The sequence below is a fragment of the Garra rufa genome, chromosome 1, assembly GCF_049309525.1.
Source record: "Garra rufa chromosome 1, GarRuf1.0, whole genome shotgun sequence".
Lineage (NCBI taxonomy): Eukaryota > Metazoa > Chordata > Actinopteri > Cypriniformes > Cyprinidae > Garra > Garra rufa.
This window is the reverse complement of record NC_133361.1, coordinates 8,030,468-8,057,454: the sequence shown is the minus strand read 5'-3', so window position 1 is coordinate 8,057,454 and position 26,987 is coordinate 8,030,468. Positions and strand designations below refer to the sequence as shown.

The 26,987-nt window shown below is 37.2% G+C and overlaps 1 pseudogene; it reads left to right on the top strand.

The window, feature by feature from the left end:
• Nucleotides 1-423: 423 nt before the first annotated feature.
• Nucleotides 424-26,525, top strand: LOC141341269 (uncharacterized; annotated as a pseudogene).
• Nucleotides 26,526-26,987: the final 462 nt, after the last annotated feature.

The window sequence follows — 26,987 nt, the reverse complement described above, 5'->3', positions numbered from 1 at the left end:
CCTGTTTTCACCTCATTTATTATGCTGATGTCTTGAATAAAATGAGCTTTAAGCGGCAATTTACAGAAGATCTGGTGTCAACATACTGAGGGTATTTGTTGGTTATAAATCTATAGATGCATTTTTGTCTTTATCTTGTTTTTCTCACCATTATTTATATATAAAAAGAATACATTATTTACGTATATATTTATATATATTAAAACGATCTTCAGTAAGTGATATTAGCTCCTCCCATGCTGCAATTCACCTTCAATGAAGCTCCTCCCACAAGAGGCGCATCATCAACGAAGCTCCGCCCACATTAATTCAGCTATAAATGCTGGAATATTCCCATCAGTTTACAAGTGAAGACGAGCATCATAATATAAAGAAGAGCTGGAATCTGCAAACACTGAGTTTTTTAAAGAGGACAGAGAGATGATGGGAGATCCAGAATCCTGCAGAATCAAACACGCTGAAGATACTGAAGAACAAACAGGTTGGTGTTTATTTAATAGTGCTGATAGTTATAAAGATTCAAGCAGATTTAGATTTGCTGTAATGGGGGAAAATCTTTAGAGCTCTGCAATAATATAGCTAAAGTGACTATTATTTCTGCCACAACTTTATGTCCGACTAATAGGAACTGCCATTTCTGTTGCATATGAGAAACACACAATTCAATGGATCAAACATATTTAGTACTTCTCTCTGTAGAAACAAGTTTGCCTAAAGTGTTTTAAAAATTAATAATTTGTAGATCAATGAACCTCAATCATGTAAATTTCCTCAGGGATTTATAATTTATAAAAATGCCTCAAAATGACAAAAAATCTTTTTAATCATTTTCTACTTCATACTGTTTTATCAGGGTTCATTTTTGTGTCCATACTTCTCTGCTTTTTACGATTTACTGACAATACAATTTCAATGATTTTTACTTTTATTTAGAGTCGATTGAAGAAATCGATGAGAATGAAGAATTGAGTGAAGTTGAGGAGAGAGGTAATGTCAAACCTGGAGGAAAACCTTTGAGTTGCTCTCAAACCAAACAGAAAGATTCAAATAAATCTTTGTCCTGCACTCAGTGTGGAAAGAGTTTCTCAAGCAAATCAAGTCTTATTTGTCACATGAAAGTTCACACTGGAGAGAAACCTCACAAGTGTTCACACTGTGACAAGAGATTCAATTGGTCAGGAGACCTGAAAAAACATGAGAGGATCCACACTGGAGAAAAACCTTATATGTGTTCACACTGTGACAAGAGATTCAATTGGTCAGGAGACCTGAAAACACATGAGAGGATCCACACTGGAGAGAAACCGTACACATGTGATCAGTGCGGGAAGAGTTTCAGAAAAAAAGGACAACTTACACAGCACATGAGAGTTCATACTGGAGATAAACCATTTGCTTGTAATCAGTGTGGGAAGAGTTTCTCACAAGCATCACATTTTAAAGCACACATGAATGTTCACACTAGAGAGAAACTCTATTCATGTGATCAATGTGACAACGTGTTTTTGAGAGCTCAAAACCTGAAGAGGCACATGAGAGCTCATACTAAGGAGAAACCATATCCATGTCATTTGTGTGGAAAGAGTTTTTCACATCTACATCATTTGAAAGATCATCAGAAAAGACACGCTGGTGTGAGAGAGTACATGTGCTTTGAGTGTGAGAAGACTTTTACTACAGCGAGCTGTTTAAAACTGCATGAGAGGATCCACACTGGAGAAAAACCTTTCAAGTGTTCACACTGTGACAAGAGATTCAATCAGTCAGGAGACCTGAAAAGACATGAGAGGTTCCACACTGGAGAGAAACTGTATAAGTGTTCACACTGTGACAAGAGATTTAGTCGGTCAACACATCTGAAAACACATGAGAGGATCCACTCTGGAGAAACCGTTTCACTGCACTGAATGTGGGAAGTGCTTCGAACATTCATCTGCTCTTCACAGTAATACAAAAAAAGCACAAGTAGATCATCTTCAGATCCAGCACTTTCAGATTGGATGCTGCGTCCTGACCGGCTGAAACACAATAATGCATCAAGCAATAAAATATCTGGATAAATTTGTCCTAATCAGTCATTACAAATGACATGACAAAGAAACATTATCTAAAGTTTCTACAGTAAATAAAGTTCATCTACTGCTTCAGAACAAGCAGATTCAACTGTGAGATTCAGGTCAACTCAAAGTTGGAGTTCCTCCCCAAAGAACAATGTTTAAAAGTTTTATTTTTGTATATAATTTTGCTTCTTCATATACATATGATTGTGCTTTCTTTTAAGTTCCATATTATGTTCAATTGGCTTATAATGCATTTATGTCACTTGCAGTTTGCATACTCTTTCATGAAGGGAAAATATTTTTTTTTGTCTTGTTTATGAAGCTGACGAAGAGGCTGTAACGTTTTTAAGATGCATTTTTTTATGATTTTAGCATGTTCTTCATTGTTGTTTTTAAAATAAATAGTTATTCTCTTATACTGTCATGTAGCTTTGTAACTGATTCTTCTGTGCTTCTTTTTTTATGTAGGAATCAATACCTGAATCAGGTATTAAACCCAAAATACTGTTGTATTGATAAGCTCTGGCATGATCAGTTCTGCTTTGGGCACTGGGAAAATTAAGAAAATACACTTACAATTTAGTGTTGCTACAGAAACATTATCACATTATCTCTGTCGCAACATTACGTAGAAGTACATACAAAGTCTTTAAAGGGATAGTTCACCCAAAAATGAAAATTTGATGTTTATCTGCTTACCCCCAATGCATCCAAGATGTAGGTGACTTTTTTTTCCTCAGAAAAAGATTTTTAATGAAAACCGGTGCAGTCTGCCAGCCTTATCATAGACGTGGATGGGCACCAAACCTTTAAAAGTAAACAAAAATAAATTACACCCTGCGGCTCGTGATACATTGATGTCCTAAGACACAAAACAATTGGTTTTTGTGAGAAACTGAACAGTATTTATATCATTTTTTACCTTTGATACACAGCCATGTCCATCTGTCCTGAGCACGAGTTTGGCATCAGTCACGTCACATGTGCACGCGCTTCTGGCGTAGAATAGGCAAACGCCAGAAGGGGAAATCAGTGAAAAGTCCCGGATGAGTTGGCGCAAGCAAACGTAATCTTTTAGCTTTAAATCGGTTTAAACAATCAGGATACGCTCAAGTAATTACCATTTTGTATAGCCGCAATACCCACAATCTCTGTGCACTGTGTAAACAATGAGTGTCGTATTCATGCAACAGATCGCTTCCGGCGTTTGCGTATTCTACGCTAGAGCGCGTGCTCATGTGACGTGACTGATGCCAAACTCGTGCTCAGGACAGATGGACGTGGCTGTGTATCAAAGGTAAAATATGATATAAATACTGTTCAGTTTCTCACAAAAAACGATCGTTTTGTGTCTTAAGACATCAATGTATCATCACGAGCCGCAGGGTGTAATTTGGATTTGTCTGTGCATGTTTTTAGTTTACTTTTAAATGTTTGGTGCCCATCCACGTCTATGATAAGGCTGGCAGACTGCACCGGTTTTCATTAAAAATCTTCGTTTGTGTTTTTCTGAGGAAACAAAGTCAGCTACATCTTGGATGCCCTGGGGGTAAGCAGATAAACATCAAATTTTCATTTTTGGGTGAACTATCCCTTTAATAATTCCTCAGGCTGGGTAACAATACACAGAAATGGCCTTAGAACACGCACAACAGAGGAGACATAGGTGTAACATTTGTAGCAGCACAAATAGACATAAACAGAACCAAACTTTTAATTTGTGCTAATTACACAGAAAGGTAAAGGAAATAACACTAACAAGCAGGTAGACCAAATATGGGCATAGGAAAAACCAATACAGACAGTCCAACGGGGGAAACACTGTGAAAAAACAAGGCAAACAGTCCAAGGGCATGACAGTCACACTAATTGTACAACTTTATTTGATTTTCATTATTTGCAATACAGAAGCGAGATCTCTCTTGCACGAGTACTCTGCAATTTATGCACAGTATTGCTTTTATTGCAATTGTTTAGCTTCTGTTTGTGGTAAAGCGGACAAAATCTGAGGTGTCAGTATATTGGATCCATGCATTAGTTATTAAAGTGACAGCAGCCTAATAAACCTGCAGCTGTCTGAATCATTAATGATAATCATACAACAAAAGGAAAAAAGAAACTGGCTTTAGTAGCTTTAATAAGCATTAGTCCATCAGTTTATAAAGTGAATACTTGTTATGCTTACTGATTGCTGAGGAGCCAGAGTGATAACTCGAAGAGTCAGAAGTAGATCCCACGAACGGATTTATTTATAATAGACAGGGAATCCAGAAAAGAACCAGCAAAATAACTTTAAGACGGCACAATGATAACTCAGGAGTGTTTTTATCTCCTCATGGATTTAAAATACAGTACGAACAGATGGCATGCAACAAAACAATACAACAAAACAACAAACAACCCCCCTCTCTTCGCCCCTCACTCCCACACCTCTCTCCCTAAAAGCTCTTGGTGAAAGTCACTATAAGTTCCACATAGTATATCTTTGTGAATATATTGTCTTTCCCCTACATGTTTGATAACATTTGAATGGTTTCTGTGCGATTGGTAAAATGGTCTCAGTTTCATAGCAGTCACATATACTGTAAGAATGATTGAAAACTTCCATAGAATTGGGTTTGCTGTTATTGGGTGTGTTTTCCCCTTAGGGGCAGATGGGACAACCAGGTGCGACCCTGGGTTGCGACAACTCCTGAAAGACCAACAGGTCTTTGTATTTTTACTGATTTGAAGATTTGGTTGTGTTGGTCTGGTATATAAGGCAAATGATGAAACACAACTTTGGGATCTTTGTAGTCAAAACCCCCACACTGCATGAGGCTCTAATGCTGCAGTGTGTCTCTCTGTTGTCAAGCATGCATTTCCTATTCTTAGATACATCTTTGAGTCATTTAGGTTATGTATTTATCTAAATTGAAACTTAATTGGATTGTTTAATTGTGTAATTGGCATGATATATTTTACCTGACAAATAAAATGTTATATTTGGCTATTCTGATATGTCCTGAAATCATTATAACTATTAAATCATGGAGGCCAATGTCACCACGAAATAAGACCAGGATTGGACAAACTGAAGGCTTGGGAATGAACGGAGCATGCAAGTAACATTAAATAAATTCATACAAGACAATGATGAAAATTGTATGTGTTTTAATTAGTGGTGGGCCGTTATCGGCGTTAACGTGCTGCGTTAACGTGAAACTCTTATAGCGCGATAAAAAAAATATCGCCGTTAATCTATTCTCAAATTTGGGTTGGGAGCTGGGTCTAAACTACGCAAGCTATGATGACTTTCACCTTTATAGTTTAACGCGGATGTATACCGAAGACTACAGAATATGGTCGCGCGTTTAAGTCTCCTCCGCCAAAACACAGACGGGATCGCGTCGTCCTCCATTCATAAAAACCGAATCTACTATAGCGAAATGCCACGTAAATTCGTCGTTTTTTGGATTCATAAATCAAATGTTGGTCTGTCACTTAATTCAAATCGCGATATGGACTAGTGTATGTGAAAACTGAAATGCAAAAAGACCGTTTTAATATGAATCCGGTATGTTCCGTTTGCCTAGCTGTATGTATGCATTGCGGAGACGAGCTTTTACTTCACGCATACTGAAACACACGTGACGCTCCCGGTAATTTTTTGGCATTTTCATCTCACATGAACAGATAAACTCAATCTCCCAAACTGCTGTGAGTGTCACTTTTACCGTTTCATTTTTATGAAAACGAGCATCATATCATACTGTATGACACAAACTTCACGGCAAACTGTCAAAATAAAAGTATGGTGTAACATGTAATGGGTTGGGTAGGTGTTGACGTTAAAAAAAACACAATCTAATAGGTAGAAAAAATAATTTCATTGTTAGTTAGTAAACACAAGTACATCTAATTGAACATAATTTATTTTCATCAACAAATTATCATAGAACAGCTTTATGAGCTTTATGATCCATTCTCAAAGACTTTAAGTCATTATTTGGGTAGCACACATATTCTGAATGCCTTCAGCAGAATTCAAATTAGCCATTTTAATCTAGATTAATCTAGATTAAATCTTGGAATTAATCTAGATTAATCTAGATTAAAAAAATTAATCTATGCCCACCCCTAGTTTTAATGTGTACCTACCAATTTAACATGCTCTAAGGACATTCGCTTTCATGACGAGCCTTTCAAAGAACCCTTGCACGAAGAGTCGTGGTTATTTTTCGCTTTCTTTTTGTAGGCCTATACTGTGTTTAGATTGACAGTAGTCTGATATTTTCCCAGAATGTATTGAAAATCTAAAGTAACATAAAAAACAAAACTATTATTTAGTAATGCCATTTAAATCATATGTTTGTGTGAAGGCTCTTTCTTCAAAGAAGGACATCCCCTTCATCTACATAAATGCTTAATTAAATAAACTCAGTAACTGATTCATTGTTGATTTTGGCTAATCTGCTTCTTTCACGCAGACATTCATGTCCAGTGAAGCTCCACCCACAAGAAACACATCTTCAGCAATTCAGCAATAAATGCCGCAAATGTGACGATGGGCATAAAAAAATCACGAAAAGCGAAATATGCAAAGATCGAGTTTATTAAAGAGGACAGAAAAAGGATGAGAGATCCAAAACCCTGCAGAAAGAAACATAAAGTACAAACAGGTTGGTGTATATTCTTAATTTTTCATTAAGATGGCGGTTTTAAAGCTTGAGGCAGTTTTAGATCTGGATTTATTTATTCATCTGAAAAATATTTAGAGCTGTTGAATAATCTTGCTGAAGCTGCAAATAATAAGGGACTCTCTTGCAAGAGTCACTGTTTATATGGAATAATATTAGGACCTTTGTCTATGATGCATTTTTTGTTATTCGCAGATGAGCTACAGAGTGCATAACATGAAAGTCCTGTTTAATTGGGATGTTCTGTAAATGAGTGTAATCTGCTTGAGCGAGTATTAAGCATATTTTGGCATGCTGTCCGGGGGAAGGGTTCCGGGCCGGAATACAGGCCGGACCCAGAGAACTCCCCCTGCTAGTGTAGGACAGAAACAGATTAGAAGTGGGGAGTAGGGGTGGAGGAGGGATGCCAGGAAACTATCACTGGATGGAGGTAAGACGGCTGGTAATATATAGAGGATGCGCTGATTGAATGATTGGTTAAACAGGTTGCACCTGTGCCGAATGGGTTGATTATCTGATCGTGCTCCTCCTGAACCTTTTTTAATCAAACATCATTTCACGAGTTCGCCCTTACATCTAATCTGCTTGAGCGAGTATTAAGCATATTTTGGCATGCTGTCCGGGGGAAGGGTTCCAGGCCGGAATACAGGCCGGACCCAGAGAACTCCCCAAAGAAGCTTTTAAGCATAGGACAGCTGCCACGAAGCAAGAAATTTAGGTAGCCCCCCCAAAATATGCGTAGAACTAAATTTATGTAAGGAAAAAGGAGGAGAGTGCCATTTTTTTATTTTTTTTTTAAATTTATTTTTATTTTTATAAAACGATTCGATGGTCGGATGTGGCCCCCTAGCTGCGACCGAAGGGAGCCGCGACTCTGCTGCACCGGGAGGGAAAGCCCACCCGTCGTCGAGTACGCAGCGTAACTCGAGCGACGGATAGGGGGCTCACACTGCGACCGAAGGGAGCCACGACTCTGCTGCACCGGAAGGGGGGCCTAGTCCGACCCTGAAATGGGCAAAATATGAGGCGATTGGTGGAGGGACCCTCACTGCTTCCGAAGGGAGCTTCGGCTCTGCTGCACCGGAAGGGAGGGTCTCCCTTGCGAGGTGCCTCGGATGGAAGGCTCTCACTGCGACCGAAGGGAGCCGTGAATCTGCTGCACCGGCGGGGAGAGCCCGTCCGCTGTAGAGTACGCAGCGTAACTCGGCTGACAGACGGAGGGCTCACGCCGCGACCGAAGGGAGCCACGGCCCTGCTGCACCGGAAGAGGGAGCCCAGTCCGATGCTGAATAGGCAATAAGATGAGGCGATTGATGGAGGGACCCTCGCTGCTTCCGAAGGGAGCTGCAGCTCTGCTGCACCGGAAGGGAGAGTCCCCCTTGCGAGGCGGGTTTTATTTTTTATTTTATTTATTTATTGATTTTTTTTTTTTTATATATATTTTTTATTTTTTATTTTTTTTATATATAAATAAAGGCGATTGGTGGAGGGACCCTTACTGCTTCCGAAGGGAGCCGTGGCTCTGCTGCACCGGAAGGGAGAGTCTGTCCGCTGCCGAGTACGCAGCGTAACTCGTGTGACAGACGGAAGGCCCCACACTGCGACCGAAGGGAGCCGCGGCCCTGCTGCACCGGGAGGGGGAGCCCATTCCGATGCTGAATGTGTAAAAATAAAGCGATTGATGGAGGGACCCTTGCTGCTTCAAAAGGGAGGTGCGGCTCTGCTGCGCCGGAAGGAAGAGTCCCCCTTGCGAGGCGGGGGTTGGCGCGTCGGATGGAGGGCTCCTACTGCAACCGAAGGGGGCCGCGACTCTGCTGCTCCAGAAGGGAGAGCCCATCCGCCGCCGAGTACACAGCGTAACGTATGACAGACGGAGGGCTCACACTGCGACCGAAGGGAGCCGCGGCCCTGCTGCACCGGAAGGAAGAGCCCCGTCCGACGCTGGATAGGCAATAAAATCGGCGATTGATGAAGGGACTCTCACTGCTTCCGAAGGGAGCTGTGGCTCTGCTGCACCGGAAGGGAGAGTCCCCCTTGACGGGAGCGTCGGATGGAGGGCTCACGCTGCGACGGAAGGGGGAGCCCAGTCCGATGCTGAATAGGCGATAAAGATAAGGCGATTGATGGAGGGACCCTCTTCCGAAAGGGAGCTGCGGCTCTGCTGCACCGGAAGAGCAAGTCCCCCTTGCGAGGCACGTCGGATGGAGGGCTCCCACTGCAACCGAAGGGAGCCGTGACTCTGCTGCACCGGCAGGGAGAGCACATCCGCCGTCGAGTAGGAAGCCCCGTCCGATGCTAAATAAGAAATTGAATTTGACGGCTGGTGGTGACAATGATTAAATTTAACATACAACGGGGTGGTTGGAGTTGACGACAAATTGAGGATACGGTGCAGATTTAGCTTGCGCGTCCCCAAATTGAAAGTAATAAAAGGGGTGTGATAAGGTTAAATTAGAGAAAGGAGGTTAAATGTCAATGTAGTAGCCTTTTCTTCTTGGTTTGTCTTTGTTTAATCAAATAAGCGATAATTTCGTTATCCAGAATGGGTAAATCTGATGCCGTTGAATTTAGACGTTATTGTGGTTTCTGAAAATCTCCAAGCCAAAGAAATTGCTTGGAGGATAAAGTCGAGTGACGTGTCAAGGAGCGGTTTCAAGGGATGAGTTATGGGAATATGAGTTGCGTATAGTGATGTACTGGGGTTGGCGATTGGCCCGCCTCCAGATCCAGTGCTCTGAAATTTTGCAAGAATCTGGAACTTGATGATATTAGGCCCAGGGGGTGGTTCCAGGGCGACAGCATTCAGTGGAGTAAGTAGTGGGACTGCTGTGAATAAAGTGTACCAAGGTTTAGATTGAAAAGAAAGAGCAGAATGAAGATAGGGCGGTGCCATAACAGTTTGCGGAGGCAGCCTCACGCATGGATTAGCCCCTGGTTACTGATAGGGAAAAGGAGTAGCAGGAGGGTAAGAGTAAGAGGTCTTGAGCGGCCAGCGGAGGCAGCCTCACTCTAGCGTCTGCTGCAGGAGATAGAAGGAAAGGCATGGGAAATATAGGAGAAAAAGCCATGAAAGCGTGCAGTGTGAGGAGTGGCCGAGTCTGGGGCGCAGCCTAGGCTTGCTGATGGCCTGCTTCATCCTGATGCTTAAGAGCCAGAACTTGACCTGGAGAAAGACAACATTATTTTGAATGAAGTAGAAAGCTGTGAGGGAGAGGAGCATGGGCCGCAATTGTCAGGGAGGTAGCCTCATACTTAAATAGGGCTAGTGTCTGCTATGGGAGCTGGATGCCACTGAAAAGAAAGAGGTAATTAGTAACAGGAGGAAAAGTCTGAGATGTGTGGGCCTAAGTTGCAAACACAGACAGCCTCATGCCTCCTTCATTGGGAAGCGAGTACGGTTTGAGACATCTTGAAGAGCCTGTGTAGCCTGCACATCAAGTGAAGGCGGCCTCGCACTAGCGTCTGCTATGGGAGCTGTAGGCCACTGAAAAGGAAAAGGGATTAGAAGTAACGGGAGGAAAACACTGAGATGTTAAGGCTTGTTGCAAGCAGAAGCAACTTCGCTTTTGTTTCGGCTGCTGTAGCTGTAGGTCACTGAAGCTTGAGATGTGCGGAAGAAAATGCTGGAGAGTCTGTGCAGCCTGCACAGCTTGCGGAGGCAGCCTTATGCTTGTTTTCGCTGTTTTAGCTTTGGGTCATGGGAAAGGGGAGTGGTTTGTGGTGCTATGATACATACCGATGTTTTACTTCTACAAAGAGCAAACATTTCTTCTAAAACTTTGTCGGCTTTGGGTCATCATAGATACTGTGTCTATTAATTCTGAACATGGGTGCTTATAATCAAGTACATTATTTATTTACCGTTCTGTCTATTTGTTTTTATTATTATTATTATTATTATTATTATTAAAATATTGTGTATAGTACGAGCTCTCCTTCGCATTATTAACGTGACAGTGTGAATGTACGTTGAATAATGCGTCCAGGAATAAACATGACAAAATCATAATACAATTTGTTAAGCTTATTTCTTAAATTTATGCATCGACAGGAGAAGTTTAATTTATTCTTTGGAAAAATGTGCATTTGGATATAAATGCTGTAATAATTTAACGGAGTAAATTGAGAAAACACGCCCAAATTGACCAGAGTTTGAAAACAGAAACCAGCTGGCGCTATTGAGCATATTATTTTGTCAGCGGTCAGCAGCCTGAATGAACATATATATTACAAACAAGTAAAATGTGTCTTTGTTGATAACAACACCTTGAAAAAAAGGAAAGGTAAGAAGCATTATTTTAAACGAGGGCATACGACAGGAGCAGACCTGTAGCGGAACAAACTTTACCTTGAGATTGTGTGTGTGTGAAAAGTCTAAATACCGGTAGGTTGCTATAGTTGAACTCAACAAAAATATTAATGGATGCCTTATGATGCGCCTTAGTTGTTAGTTTGCCACTTCAAAATTGTTAATTTAAGAACGCAGTTTAACGTCTTTTCGGTAACACTTTAGAATACTGTATCTTACTTACTGCAGAACTAATAAGGAATTATTGAAGAACTAACAGCTAACTATTCATTAACACTTGACTCATTACTGTTAACTACTAAGGAAGATGTGTTAACTAATCAGTATGTAATACAATTTTGAGAATGTGTTAAGTAACAGGTAGCTAATCAATAACTAATGTATTCTGTCATAACTCCTGAAGAACTACTATTAATTATCTAGTAGTTAAGGTTCAAGAAAAATAACTATGAAGTAACTACTAATGAACAGTCATACACAACTAAACTGAGTTGTGACCCTTTCATATATAAATGTTATTAGCAGTAGTAGTAGTATGCAAATGCAATATTAATAAACGGAATAAACTTCACAGGATTTGCCTGTGTATTGAATTGTCTTGTGAATGTTTTGTAAGAAATTCACTTAGCTTCTGATAGGAACCCAACTACCACTCCAGTGCCATGCGATAACTTACTGTAGTTTTTATATTTTGTATAAAGTACTGTGTGTCCTCAGCATATATCATACTAATTCAGTTCCTGTATGTAAGGCCAGGACTGAGCGAAAGTAAAAATACAGGTTACCCATTAGTAAATAGAATTAGAATTGTCAAAAGAATGATCAAATAATTCTGCAGGACGTATTTCAAACCTGAAACAATAGGCCTATTCTAAAAGGAAAATATTGGGAACCCATTAGTAATTAATAAAGAATTATTAGATAATTCTGCAAGAATTATTTAGAACCTGAAACAGTATTCTAAAGTGAAAACAAAGGAAACTCATTAGTAATTAATAAATAATTATCAAATAGTTCTGCAAGACTCATTTCAAACTTGCAACAGTAGACCTGTTCTTAAGCGCAAATATAGTGAACCCTTAAGTAATTAATGAAAAATTATCAGATAGTTATGCAGGAATTACTTAGAACCTGAAACAGTATTCTAAAGTGAAAACAAAGGGAACTCATTAGTAATTAATGAATAATTATCAAATAGTTCTGCAAGACTCATTTCAAACCTGCAACAACAGACCTGTTCTTAAGCGCAAATATAGTCAACCCTTAAGCAATTCATGAAAAATTATCAGATAATTACGCAGGAATTACTTAGAACCTGAAACAGTATTCTAAAGTGAAAACAAAGGGAACTCATTAGTAATTAATAAATAATTATCAAATAGTTCTGCAAGACTCATTTCAAACCTGCAACAGTACACCTGTTCTTAAGCGCAAATATAGTCAACCCTTAAGTAATTAATGAAGAATTATCAGATAATTACGCAGGAATTACTTAGAACCTGAAACAGTATTCTAAAGTGAAAACAATGGGAACTCATTAGTAATTAATAAATAATTATCAAATAATTCTGCATGACTTATTTCAAACCTGCAACAATAGGCCTGTTCTAAAGTAAAATTATAGTGAACCCTTTAGTAATTAATAAACAATTATCAGATAATTTCACAAGAGTATATTTCATTTTCATTATAGGCTAATAATAGTAGTAGACCGTAACAAAGTTACTACTGTAGTTGTCCTTTTACTCAAGTAGTTTTGAAAATGAATAGGCCTATTTATAATTGGACTAATATTAATAACTAATAACTGGAGTAATATTTTATTGTGGTATCTGTAATTTTACTCAAGTACTTGATTTGTGGGCCACAGCCCAATTACTATGGTGACTATTTGCATATAACTGTTCTGTAGTAGTTATTACATAGTTATGTTTTTTGAACCATAACTACTAGATAATTAATAGTAGTTCTTCAGGAGGTATGACAGAATACATTAGTTATTGATTAGCTACCTGTTACTTAACACATTCTCAAAATTGTATTACATACTGTTTAGTTAGCACATCTTCCTTAGTAGTTAACAGTAATGAGTCAAGTGTTAATGAATAGTTAGCTGTTAGTTCTTCAATAATTCCTTATTAGTTCTGCAGTAAGTAAGATACAGTATTCTAAAGTGTTACCGTATTTTCTATAATCTTTATCTTATTTATCTCGGAGTACAATGTGTAATTTAAAAACCCAGCTACAATACTGAAACATCATGCACAGAAAAGTTTAGTTATTTCATTTGTGTTCTGGTTACGAAATGACATGAAAAAATTATGCATTGCATTGTTTATCGGCTTTTAGCAATAACTGACTGCCTTTAGCGACTTACCAAGTGGTGTAGTAATGCCTGGAGAAGTGGCCATATGCTTCATTTATGAATTTCGTTTTTAACTTTCTATTTGAACCCATTACTGGATCCTTGGACTAAAATGTTTACAGGGGTTCGCTGGTTTAAGAAACTTTTGATCGTAAAAATCGTACTAGTTTTCTTTGTAAGGTGTAGGCGCAATCATCAAATACATTTCATAGCAAGCCAGCGCCACGATCCTGGCTGCATTATCACTGTCTTTAGCGAATATTTACATTTATTCACATATGACTGGATGTGGTAGACTGTCATGATTTTGGCTAATGCAGAACACTAACGTTACTGAATAATGCACATCAAAAGGGGTTTTAAATAGTGGGTATACGCCGTATACCGTCCACTAAACTTACCTAAAAATAATTAACAACACGGCCCGTCTCTCGCTAGCGACTGCTACGAGACCTGGTGGTCTGACTACATGAAGCGCTGCGGCCGGAAAAGGCAGCGGTGAATAGTTGAACCAAAGCGGGAAGCGAGTCGGGTTTGCTGCGGTGAGAAGTAGGGCGCGACCCAGGCTGGTCTGAGGCTTGTCGCTGCGACTCGATGCCCGAAAGCCGGGTCTCGTGCGGTACTAGTGGTGTCGAGCGAGGCGAAGTCAATCTAAGGCCGACAGATTGCAACGGATGATCCAAAAACCCCGGTACAGGTTTAGTCTTTGACTGTAATATTTTGACCAACGCCAAACCGAAGGCCAAGAAACTATCGCTGGATGGAGGTAAGACAGCTGGTAATATATACAGAGGATGCGCTGATTGAATGATTGGTTAAACAGGTTGCACCTGTGCCGAATGGGTTGATTATCTGATCGTGCTCCTCCTGAACCTTGTTTAATCAAACATCATATAGAGAAGAGAACTAAACATTTGAATGCCTGCTTAAAGCCTGTTGTTTGATAAGAACAGTTTTGGGGGTAACACGAGTAATAATATTATGTGTGAACATGCATTAATTCACCTCACTCACAAAAAACATACAGAAGTCCTCAAAATGAATAAAATTAAACTCAGACTATGACGCAAACCTGCAGTAATTAAATATGTTATATATTACAAATATCCTTTATGTATTTAATCTAATTTTATTAACCCATGTCTTTGCTGCTAACCTTCGATGATCCAATTCATCCATACTAATAAACAAAAATTAATTGTTTTCCTTTTTTTATTGCTGAAGAGTTGACATTTTTTTTCTTTTTCAGTCTACTGTACAGACACCAATTTAATTTTCTCTAAGCATGAGGCTTTTGGTGTGAAGAGGTTTTACATTTGCCAAAAATAGAACTTTCAATATTAAAAACAAACAAGAGAAGCATAGCGGCCAGTTGCAAAACTACATGGAATAATGCTTTGCGTTTGCATGGAGCAGCATATGTTCTAATGAAAACAACAATTAAATTTAGTTTAACAATTAAAAGAAGATTCACGATTATCTTAAAGTGTTCCATAGAAAACAAGCAAACAAACAAACTGCTCAACTCACCTTAGAAGACTATAAAAAAACGGTAAAATGTACTTACTCTATTGCAATTATTGTAGTTATTAACAAAATCAAACTATATTAAGATGCATATGGACATGTAGGCAATGGTGTTGTAGGATAGTTATTTACTGCGTTTAGTACTATTGATGTTTTATTCGTGTCACATTGTGAGAAATGACAGTAATGTCTTTATCCTGAGTGTTAGACAAAGACACTGTTATTTCTCCCAATGTGAAGTGGATAAAACAGCTTTTATCATATATGCTGACTCAAATAATCAGTTTCTAACAGCAAACATTCAGAATTAAATTAGATGATCTGCTAATGATCCTGAATGTCTTGTTGAATGACTGGTGATCTGAGACTCATCAATATTAAGAGCTGCTGAAAAGACTCTTTATTTCATGTCAATAGTTCCTGTTTTCACCTCATTTATTATGCTGATGTCTTCAATAAAATGAGCTTTAAGCGGCAATTTACAGAAGATCTGGTGTCAACATACTGATTTGTTGGTTATAAATCTATAGATGTATTTTTGTCTTTATCTTGTTTTTCTGTATCTATCTGTTGTTTTTCTCATCATTATTTATATATAAAAAAGAATACATTATTTAAACTGTGTTGTGAAAACGATCTGCAGTAAGTGATATTAGCTCCTCCCATTCTGCAATTCACCTTCAATGAAACTCCTCCCACAAGAAGCGCATCATCAACGAAGCTCCGCCCTCATTCATTCAGCAATAAATGCTGGAATATTTCCATCAGTTTACAAGTGAAGACGAGCATCATAATATAAGGAAGAGCTGGAATCTGCAAAGGCTGAGTTTATTAAAGAGAACAGAGAGAAGATGAAAGATCCAGAACCCTGCAGAATCAAACACACTGAAGATAATGAAGGAAAAAGAGGTTGGTGGTTATTTTTCTTTCTTTATTATTAGTGCTGATGGTTATAAAGCTTCAAGCTGATTTAGATTTGATGTAAGAGGGAAAATCTTTAGAGCTCTGCAATAATATAGCTAAAGCATCAAATAATAAAGGCTGTGACAATAACATGACACTGTGACTATCATTTCTGCCACAACTAAACTCCAACTAATAAGAGCTGCCATTTCTGTTGCATATGAGAAACGTAAAATTTGGCAATTTTTCTTTAATACCTCTACAACACTTCGCTAAATTTCTGTTCGATTATTTTGTAGTGCATTATACATATTTACTACTTCTCTCTGTAGAAACCTGAATTTTTGCCTACAGTGCTTTTAAAAATAATAATTTGAAAATAAATGAACCTCATTCATGTAAATTTCTTCAGGGATGTATAATTTATAAAAATGCATCAAAATGACTTACATTTTCTATAATCATTTTCTACTTTACATATGTCCATATGTCTCTGTTTTTACGATTTAATGAAAATGAATCATTTTTACTTTTATTTAGAGTCGATTGAAGAAATCGATGGGAATGAAGAATCAAGTGAAGTTGAGGAGAAAAGCCATGTCAAACCTGGAGAAAAACCGTTGAGTTGCTCTCAAACCAAACAGAAAGATTTAAAGAAAAGAAGAGCCAGGGAGTCTTTAACCTGCACTCAGTGTGGAAAGAATTTCACACACAAATCAAGTCTTGAGCATCACATAAAGATCCACACTGGAGAGAAACCTCACAAATGTTCACACTGTGACAAGAGATTCAGTCAGTCATCAAATCTGAAAAAACATGAGAGAATTCACACTGGAGACAAACCGTACACATGTGATCAGTGCGGGAAAAGTTTCAGACAAAAAGGATACCTTACAACACACATGATAGTTCATACTGGAGATAAACCATTTGCTTGTAATCAATGTGGAAAGAGTTTTACACAATTATCAAGTCTTAAAGCACACATGAATGTTCACACTAGAGAGAAACTGTATGCATGTGATCAATGCGACAAAGTGTTTTTCAAAGCTTCAAACCTGAAGCAGCACCTGAGAGTTCATACAAAAGAGAAACCACATTCGTGTCATTTGTGTGGAAAGAGTTTCTCACGTCTACAAAGTTTGAAAGAACATCAGAAAAGACATGCTGGTGTGAGAGACTACATGTGCTTTGAGTGTGAAAAAACTTTTACTACAGTGAGCAGTTTGAAACTGCATGAGAGGATCCATACTGGAGAAAAACCTTACAAGTGTTCACACTGTGACAAGAGATTCAATTTTTCAGGAAATCTGAAAAGACATGAGAGGACCCACAGTGGAGAGAAACCGTATCACTGCACTGAATGTGGGAAGTGTTTCAAGCATTCATCTACTCTACACAGTCATACAAGCACAATAAGTAGATCATCTTCAGATCCTGCACTGATCGGATGCTGCGTCTTCACCAAATGAGACACAATAATGCATCAAGCAATAAAACATCTGGATAAATTTGTCCTGATCAGTCATTACAAACGACATGACAAAGAAACATCATCCAAAGTTTTTAAACTGAATAAAGTTCATCTTCTTCTTCAAAACAAGCAGAGTGAGATTCAGATCAACTCAAAGTTGGAGCAATGTTTAAATGTTTTATTCTTGTATATAATTTTGCTTTATGATATAAATGTGATTGATTATACTTTCTTTCACATTATGTTCAGTTGGCTTATAATGCATATGTGCCACTTGCTTTTGCAGTTTTCTTTTTCTTTCATAAAGGGGGAAAAAAAGTTATTCTCTTATACTGTCATGTAGATTTGTAACTGATTCTTCTGAGCTTCTTTTGGAATGAATACCTGAATCAGGTATTAAACCCTGGGGCTAAATTACAAAAGACTGTTGTATAGATAAGCTCTGACATAATGAGTTCTGCTTTGGGGACTGGGATAATAAAGAAAATATCAAGACAATTGTTTATGATTTCCGTTATTCGTTCACTCAAAAAAAAATATTTGTTGGACTTACATAAAAAAAGAGTGTCAAGTGGTTCCACGCAAGCATGCTAAGTAGTTTCTACAAGTAACAATATAGTTGAATGAACAAAAGAAATTCTGGTAAAGTTGACAAAATATTTCTAATGTAACCCTTTCAGATATGTCACTATCACATTTTAGTTTTATGTACATTTTATGTAGTAATGTTATGTTTCAATTATGAACTTGTAATATGTAAGGTGAACATGTTTTTTTATTGATTTTATTAACTTTATGTATTTGCTCTACAAGTGCAAAACTTAAATAATCAAGCATATTTTCAGAAAATGTATTTTATTTGCAAAGTTTGGCAACATTGTAAAACAATTGCAATTTCACAGGTCCTTCGAAACAAATACACTACAACATCAATAATTTAACAGTAAACATTCTTCACAAGTTCTTTTAAAGTGCAACTGGTATTAAGAATTTGCAATAATCTTACTTAAAAAAATAAAAATGACTGAAATGTCTTTTGAAATTAAGCAGCGTGTCCTAAAATGATGATATGAATGATGGTATTTCATCTTAACAGCTTAAATAAGAGTAAAAAAAATAAAAAAATAAAAAAATGCAAGACTGAAAGGCTGTCACAAAATGCTACAGTGATCATTTTTGATATTTCAGACAGTTTAAAACTTCACAGTTTATACACACAATACAACATCTGCTCAAGCAAGGCGGCATGCCTCAAAAAAACGGCAGAACTCCATTTCAAATTTTGGTCCCATCAACAAAGGTTATATTAAAACTGGACCCTAATTTTAAAACCAGAAACAAATTGCTCTTCACACACACACAAAAAAGCATCTTCATTCTGTACAAATGAAAGAGAAATTATGATGTAACGATTCAACCAACCAATTTGCTCTTGAGAACCTGTATTTCTGAGCATCAAGTTCCAGCAACACGTTCTGTAAAAACTTAAGTGCACTTCAGGTCTGCTGGATAACAGATTCAAGCTGTAAATGACTCCTAAAAAAAGAGCACAAGCCTTGGTGACCTTCACTCCCTCAACAACCTGTCCAACATCTGATGGTGGGTCACAGGCTTCTGCATCTTCAGGTCTGACGATGTAAACTCCAATAACGCTGTGAATGATTACCCTAGGGATTATAATTTTGGATTATAATTTTTGACATGGCATCGGCAATGATGTGAAGTTACAGAGGATAAAGTTACAGCTAGGAGCAGGGAGGATCAGGGGCAGGTAAGCAAAGCTATTTAAAACATCGCCTGTCCGATAGCATAATGCTATCTGCATGGACCTCTGAGAGGAAGGTGTTTATATTGTGATAGCCTCTAAATGTTTAATCTGTCACTGTTACCATTCTCCAGTTATTTTCTTTGCAACGCCAGTTCGACCATCTTCTTTCCCCGGCTTTGTGCCATCTTAACTAAATTTGTGTGAACTTAGAAGGGTGAAACTGCAAAAGTTAAAACCGTCCCGTGAGGATGCCGCGAAATCAGCTGTGTGTGTTCACCATGGCAACAGTAACTTCACTGCGCAGTAACACAGTTATTTTTTGTCAGTTAAAACATAACAAGAACAGTGGCGGAGCCAGAGGGGTGTCCGGGGTGGCACTGGACACCCCTGACATCCGATTGGCCACCCCGGGTGCCACCCCAAAATTTTATTTGCTGCTGGCAGTACCTGATGCTGATTGACATCTCATTTGTCTAAAGAAGTTTTAGAATTTTGCCGGTAACGCTGCTTAAGCCATTTCCAAATGAAGACGAGCCAAAGACATGAGCATCAATGTAAGACGAATAATAAAACATAATTTTTTAAATACCGTACGTTTTATAGTTTATCATAAGGTTTGTTTGCTGGGTAACGTTTATTATCCGTTGTGTAAATTAACTAGGCAACGACGACATCAGTTAACTTAATGAGATTAGAGAGATCAATTCACACTTTAGACAGTTAACGCTATACTTCATCTGTGCTATGGTATTATATGTACATACCATGCAGCCATACCATGTGTACAGGGCTCGAAATTGCGACCGTTTTGTCGCATATGCTCCCAAAATCTAATTATATTTTATGCAAGAGTGAGAAATTGTTGTGGTGCAACTTGGTTTCATTTCTTTACAAAACTTTCGGAAGCCTAACTACAGCAGAGTGCTGTGAGCTGATGCAGTGACAGGTTGCTGTTCGCTCCAACATTACATAACCATTTGAACTTAATCTATTTTTACATTTTAAGTATCAGTCAAAATATAGGCTTCTGTACAACGCGCCATACATCCACATCATATGATAACTCAGCGGGAGACGTAATTTTCTCTGGGGACACGTTTTTCAAAATCCCGTTTGTGTCCTCCCACTTTCAAATGGTTTTGTTAAAGTAATCTCTTGTATTGTAAAATGCACGCTCAGCGCTGCTGAGAGTTTCGCGCGATCATTAAAACGAAACCAAAACGCGCACCGCATTCAAAAGCAATCTTGAAAGATTCGGTCTCTATTTGCACATTGAATATTGAAAGAGTAGCCTACTTTGATTATGCTGCATTTATTCTACAGGACTAAGAAAGAACTGTGTCGTTTATTTTTGTCATTTATAATAGGCCTATATTTTGTTATTTATGTAGATTCTTAAAAAATGCAGTGATTGTCTCAAATTTAAATGGCTGTACCTATAAATGGCTTCTTGTCCCTTGCTTAAGGCATAAAATAAATATGTAAAAAAGGCTTTCAGAATCAGCCCATTTGCTTGTAAAACATCGGCAATCAGAATAGACCATGAAGAATCAATATCGGTGCATTACTAAAAAAGAAATTGGGTGCTCCTATTTTATTTATTTATTTATTTATTTATTTATTTATTTATTTATTTATTTATTTATTTATTTATTTATTTATTTATTTATTTTTTGGTAAAAAGTGAAAAAGTGAATTTTGTGCCCTGTATATAAGTTATTATATTTAATTAACAATGTTATTTGGACTTTGTAAAATGTCTCTTGTTACACCAGTGAGCAATGCAACTTGCGAGAGAAGCTACTCTGCGTTAAAACTTATTAAAACCCAACTTAAAGTCACCTAGGGATTCTCAGTGTTGAGTCAAGGAGGGCACGCTCCCTCAACATGGATGAATTTGTGAAACGTTTTGCCAGTTCTCATCAGAACAGCAGAATTATGTGGTTTTAAACATAACTAGGATAAGTTTGTAAGTGATGACTAAAATTGTGTTTTTGTTTTCAAATCCGGGTTTGATGTAGGCCTAAGCTCTAAGTGCAGTATTTTTTGTTTAGTTGTTTTTTCTTTATGCTAATGTTTTTGTAAATGAACTCAGCATTATTTTTGCAAATAAAACTTTAGAATTCCTTAATTTATTATTTCAACTTTATGAGTAGAGTTCGTGTGTGAGGACCCCCTGAAATAGCAGTGGCCACCCCCTGGCCACCCCATGTAAAAAATTCTAGCTCCGCCACTGCTTTTAAGAGAAGCAGAGAACCAAAGTGGCCAGTTTCAAAACTTCCATTAGCATGAGAGTGTAGAAGTGGAAGAAAAACTATATGTTCATTAATGAAAAACAAGAAGAACGAGTTAACATCAGATTCATGTTTCTCTTACATGTGTTATGGCCTCTTCTTCAGCTCCCTGAACTATGCTTTGAAAGTTTTTTTTTTTTTTTTTCGTTTTTTTTTTTTTTTTTTTTTTTTTTCAGTGTTAATGTTCTGGTGCTCTTTTAGTTAATTCCTGCACTTACACACCACCGTGTCTTTTCAGCTGGAATATTACAGATGAAGCGATACCATAGAAGAGCCATTTTGGTTCCACAAAGAACCATCCAGTCAAATGTTCTTAAAAAAAAAAAAAAAAAAAAAAAAACATCTCTTTCTTACCTTTTTGTAATCTGAAGAACCCTTTTTCGCCACAAAGAACCTTTTGTGTTTTTTTTTTTTTTTTTTCAGATATTAAAGGTTCTTTATGGACCCATTTAGACAAAAAAAAGGTTATTCTATGGCATTGTGAAGCACCTTTATTTTTAAGAGTGTATGTGACAAAAATAAAAAAAGAAAAATAATAAAAATAGGAAAAACAGCACTTTTATCAAAAGAAATTTGAAGCATGCATGTAATAAGCCATGTTTCATTTTAGTGTACAGGATTTGTTGTTGTTCTTAATTTGTTGTAAAAATGCTTAAAAATGTTAAAAAAACATACATCAAAAAACACCAGAACCGAACCAAAAACCAAAGCATGCACTGAAATGTGGGCTAACTGTATCATTGCATCCGACTTTGCTGTTATTTGTTGTGTAGCTGTTATTTCATATTATTTAGTGTTCTTTGAAAAAAAAAAAAAAACAGTCTTTGAGCAAGATTTTTCCCAATTTTCAGTGCATTAAAATAATTCAAAGAAAGAAATACGAAGTGAAAGAACATAATAGTGAGCCCTGGTGTAAAAAAGTAGACTTTCCAATTGTTTAGATGCCTATTTAGATGTTCTAGTAATTATATTTAAATTGGACAAACATTTTTTTAACATTTTGACCAATGACACAATCATCTTTTTTTTTTTATTTTTTTTTTTACTAAATTATTTAATCCATTTTACAAAAAAAAAAAAACAAAAAAAAACAAAACAAAACCTCTTTAATTATTGTGAGTCATAATAGACTTTTCCTTCCATTGATTTCTTTCAAATGTATATGAATGTGGTGAAGTGTCCCTTATTTTTTGCGGCTTCAGCCAGATTTTTCAACAGCTACAGATTTTTCCTATTACAACAAATCCAGGTCTAAAACTGCCTCAAGTTTCATAACCGTCAGCCTCATTATTGAACAATGAAGAATAAACCCTGACCTGTTTGTTCTTCAGTATCTTCATTTTGTTTGATACTGCAGGGCTCTGGATCTCTCATCTTCTCTCTGTCCTCTTTAATAAACTCAGTCTTGGCAGATTTCAGCTCTTCCTGATCATTTGATGCTTCTCTTGTGAACTGATGGGAATATTCCAGCATTAATTGGTATCAAGAACAAATGAATGTACAGATTTGTAACCAAAAAAACACCTTTAGTCTGTCAACACAATGAAATAAGCTTTAAGTGGCAATTTACAGGAGACCTGAAGACATCAGCATAATAAATGAGCTGAAAACAGGAACTATTGTCACAAAGTAAAGAGTCTTTTCAGCAGCTCTGTCAATATTCATGAGCCTCAAACTATCAACACTCATTCAAGACATTCAGGACCATCAGCAGATCATCTCACTTCATTCTGAATGTTTGCTTTTGAAAAACACATTATTTAAGTTAGGATATATGATAAAAGGCTAAAGAAAGACAATACCAGACAATACTGTTATTTCTCATAATCACACACAACTATCACACAAACAAACACACACAAGTACACAAAATCGCTCAGGTCTGAACGAATTCATCATGTTTTTCCTGTGCTTAAAAAACTATATACTAACAACTACAAATCTTAAATTTATATTTTCCCAGAATGCATTGACAATCTAAAGTAACATTATGTATACAATGTATATAATAAGAAACTGCTGAGAATACAGGAATAATACCGTAAAAACCACAATCATTTACAGTGAAACAATTGAAACCATAGCGATAGCAATCCCATCCATGCTTTGTGTAACTATTGTTAAATATTACCTCTTTCTTAATACATTAGCTTTTTTTATTTTATCAACAACTTTTATTTCCTGCTGATTGTATTTACATTAGATATTATTCAACTCTAAAATACACTTTTCACAGTTTATGCAACAATATACGAGGTCGTTTCTGCCTCGTTTTAATCGTGTACAGTACTGTTTTTGTATTTGCTGAGTTAAAGAAACTGAGTTTTTTTTTGTGTGTGTGTTTTTTACATTCATGTGAAGAACTGTTTCTATGTTTGGAGTGATAATTGTTAGTGAATGTCTCGTGATTTGTGGGAGGAATGACTGCAAACCGATTTTATAACATTTTAATCTTATCATTAATATTATTTGGCAGATCAAAATTGTTTTGGTTGCTTTACATTGTTAACAATACTTACAAACACTGATGAATGCATCATATTGAGTCTTTGTCCTAAGTGTTATTGCTCACAATGGGCCATGGATAACACAGCTTTTATCATATATGCTGACTCAAATAATCAGTTTCTAACAGCAAACATCCAGATTAAAGTGAGATGATCTGCCGATGATCCTGAATGTCTTGTTGAATGAGTGTTGATAGTCTGAGGCTCATCAATATTACAGACTCTTTATTTCATGTCAATAGTTCCTGTTTTCACCTCATTTATTATGCTGATGACTTCAATGAATTGATCTTTAAGTGGCAATTTACAGAAGATCTGGTGTCAACATACTGAGGGTATTTGTTGGTTATAAATTTATAGATGCATTTCAGTTTTTATTTTTTTTCTGTGTCTATCTGTTGTTTTTCTTACCATTATTCATATAAAACAATAAGAATGAATATTTGAAATTGTGTTGTGAAAATGATCTGCAGTAAGTGATATTAGCTCCTCCCATTCTGCGATTCACCTTCAATAAAGCTCCTCCCCCAAGAAGGGCATCATCAACGAAGCTCCGCCCACATTAATTCAGCAATAAATGCTGGGATATTCCAACAGTTTACAAGATCAGATGAGCATCATTACATCAGGAAGAGCTAAAATCTGGAAAAGACTGAGTTTATTAAAGAGGACAGAGAGAAGATGGGAGATCCAGAACCCTGCAGAATCAAACACACTGAATATACTGAAGAACAAACAGGTTGGTGTTTATTTTTCTTTCTTTATTAATAGTGCTGATGGTTATAAAGCTTCAAGCTGATTTAGATTTGCTGTAAGAGGGAAAATCTTTAGAGCTCTGCAATAATATAGCTAAAGTGACTATTATTTCGGCCACAACTTTATGTCCAACTAATAAGAGCTGCCAGCTGCCATTTCTGTTGCATATGAGAAAAGCACAATTTGACGATTTAGCAACTGTGGTTTAGTCATTTTTATGATTATTTATCTTTAATACCTCCACAACACTCCACTAAATGTGTGTTCTATTATTTTGTAGGGGATCAAACATATTTATTACTTCTCTCTGTAGAAACAAGTTTGCCTTACACCGTTTTATCAGGGTTAATTTTAATGTCCATATGTCTCTGCTTTTTACGATTGACTGAAAATAAATTTTCAATGATTTTTACATTTATTTAGAGTCGATTCAAGAAATGGATGAGAATGGAGAAAAGAGTGAAGTTGAGGAGAGAGGTAATATCAAACCTGGAGGAAAACCTTTGAGTTGCTCTCAAATCAAACAGAAAGATTCAAAGAAATATTTGACCTGCACTCAGTGTGGAAAGAGTTTCTCAAGCAAATCAAGTCTTATTTGTCACATGAAAGTTCACACTGGAGAGAAACCTCACAAGTGTTCACACTGTGACAAGAGATTCAATTGGTCAGGAGACCTGAAAAAACATGAGAGAATTCACACTGGAGAGAAACCGTTCACATGTGATCAGTGCGGGAAGAGTTTCAGAATAAAAGGAGAACTTACACAGCACATGAGAGTTCATACTGGAGAAAAACCCTTTGCTTGTGATCAGTGTGGGAAGAGCTTCTCACAAGCATCACATTGTAAAGCACACATGAATGTTCACACTAGAGAGAAACTGTATTCATGTGATCAATGCGACAAAGTGTTTTTGAGAGCTCCACACCTGAAGCAGCACATGAGAGTTCATACAAAAGAGAAACCACATTCATGTGATTTGTGTGGAAGTAGTTTCTCACGTCTAGATCATTTGAAAGAACATCAGAAAAGACACGCTGGTGTGAGAAATTTCATGTGCTTTGAGTGTGAAAAGACTTTTACTACAGCGAACTGTTTAAAACTGCATGAGAGGATCCACACTGGAGAAAAACCTTATGAGTGTTCACACTGCGACAAGAGATTCATCCATTCAGGAGACCTGAAAAAGCACAAGAGGATCCACACTGGAGAGAAACCGTACACATGTGATCAGTGCGGGAAGAGTTTCAGAATAAAAGGAGAACTTACAGCACACATGAGAGTTCATACTGGAGAAAAACCATTTGCTTGTGATCAGTGTGGGAAGAGTTTCTCAACAGCATCACATTTTAAAAGACACATGAATGTTCACACTAGAGAGAAACTATATGCATGTGATCAATGCGACAAAGTGTTTTTGCGAGCTTCACACCTGAAGGAACACCTGAGAGTTCATACAAAAGAGAAACCATATTCATGTCGTTTGTGTGGAAAGAGTTTTTCACATCTACAAAGTTTTAAAGAACATCAGAAAACACACACTGGTGTGAGAGACTACATGTGCTTTGCGTGCGAGAAGACTTTTACTACAGCGAGCCATTTAAAACGACATGAGATGATCCACACTGGAGAAAAACCTTATAAGTGTTCACACTGTGACAAGAGATTCAATCAGTCAGGAGAACTGAAAATACACGAGAGGATCCACACTGGAGAAAAACCTTATAAGTGTTCACACTGCGACAAGAGATTCAATCAGTCAGGAGACCTGAAAAGACACGAAAGGATCCACGCTGGAGAAAAAACGTATCCCTGCACTGAATGAGGGAAGCGCTTCAATAATTCATCTTCTCTACACAGTCATACAAAAAACAAGCACAAGTAGATCATTTTCAGATCCAGCAGTATATTATAATAAGATGTGGCAGTATATTGGATCCATGCATTAGTTATTAAAGTGACAGCAGCCTAATAATCCTGCAGCTGTCTGTATCATTAATGATAATCATACAACAAATGAAAAAAAGAAACTGGCTTTATTAGCTTTAATAAGCATAAGTCGATCAGTTTAAACAGTGAAGACTATATGCACTGTTTTTTTATCATTATTATTATTTTTTTTACATTTGATTCATTTGTTCAGTTTCTTGTAGGGTATTATTTAGGGGTGTCAACAATAATCGATTCGGCGATGCATCGCGATGCGGGGCATGAACGATTGAGCATCGATGCGGCAAAGTGCCATAATCGATTATTTCACTGTTTATTTTCTGGCGAAAATGAAGTCGTGAAGTTTCAAATACTTCCGGTCCCAAGGGAAAAAAAAACAACAACGAGCGAGATGGCT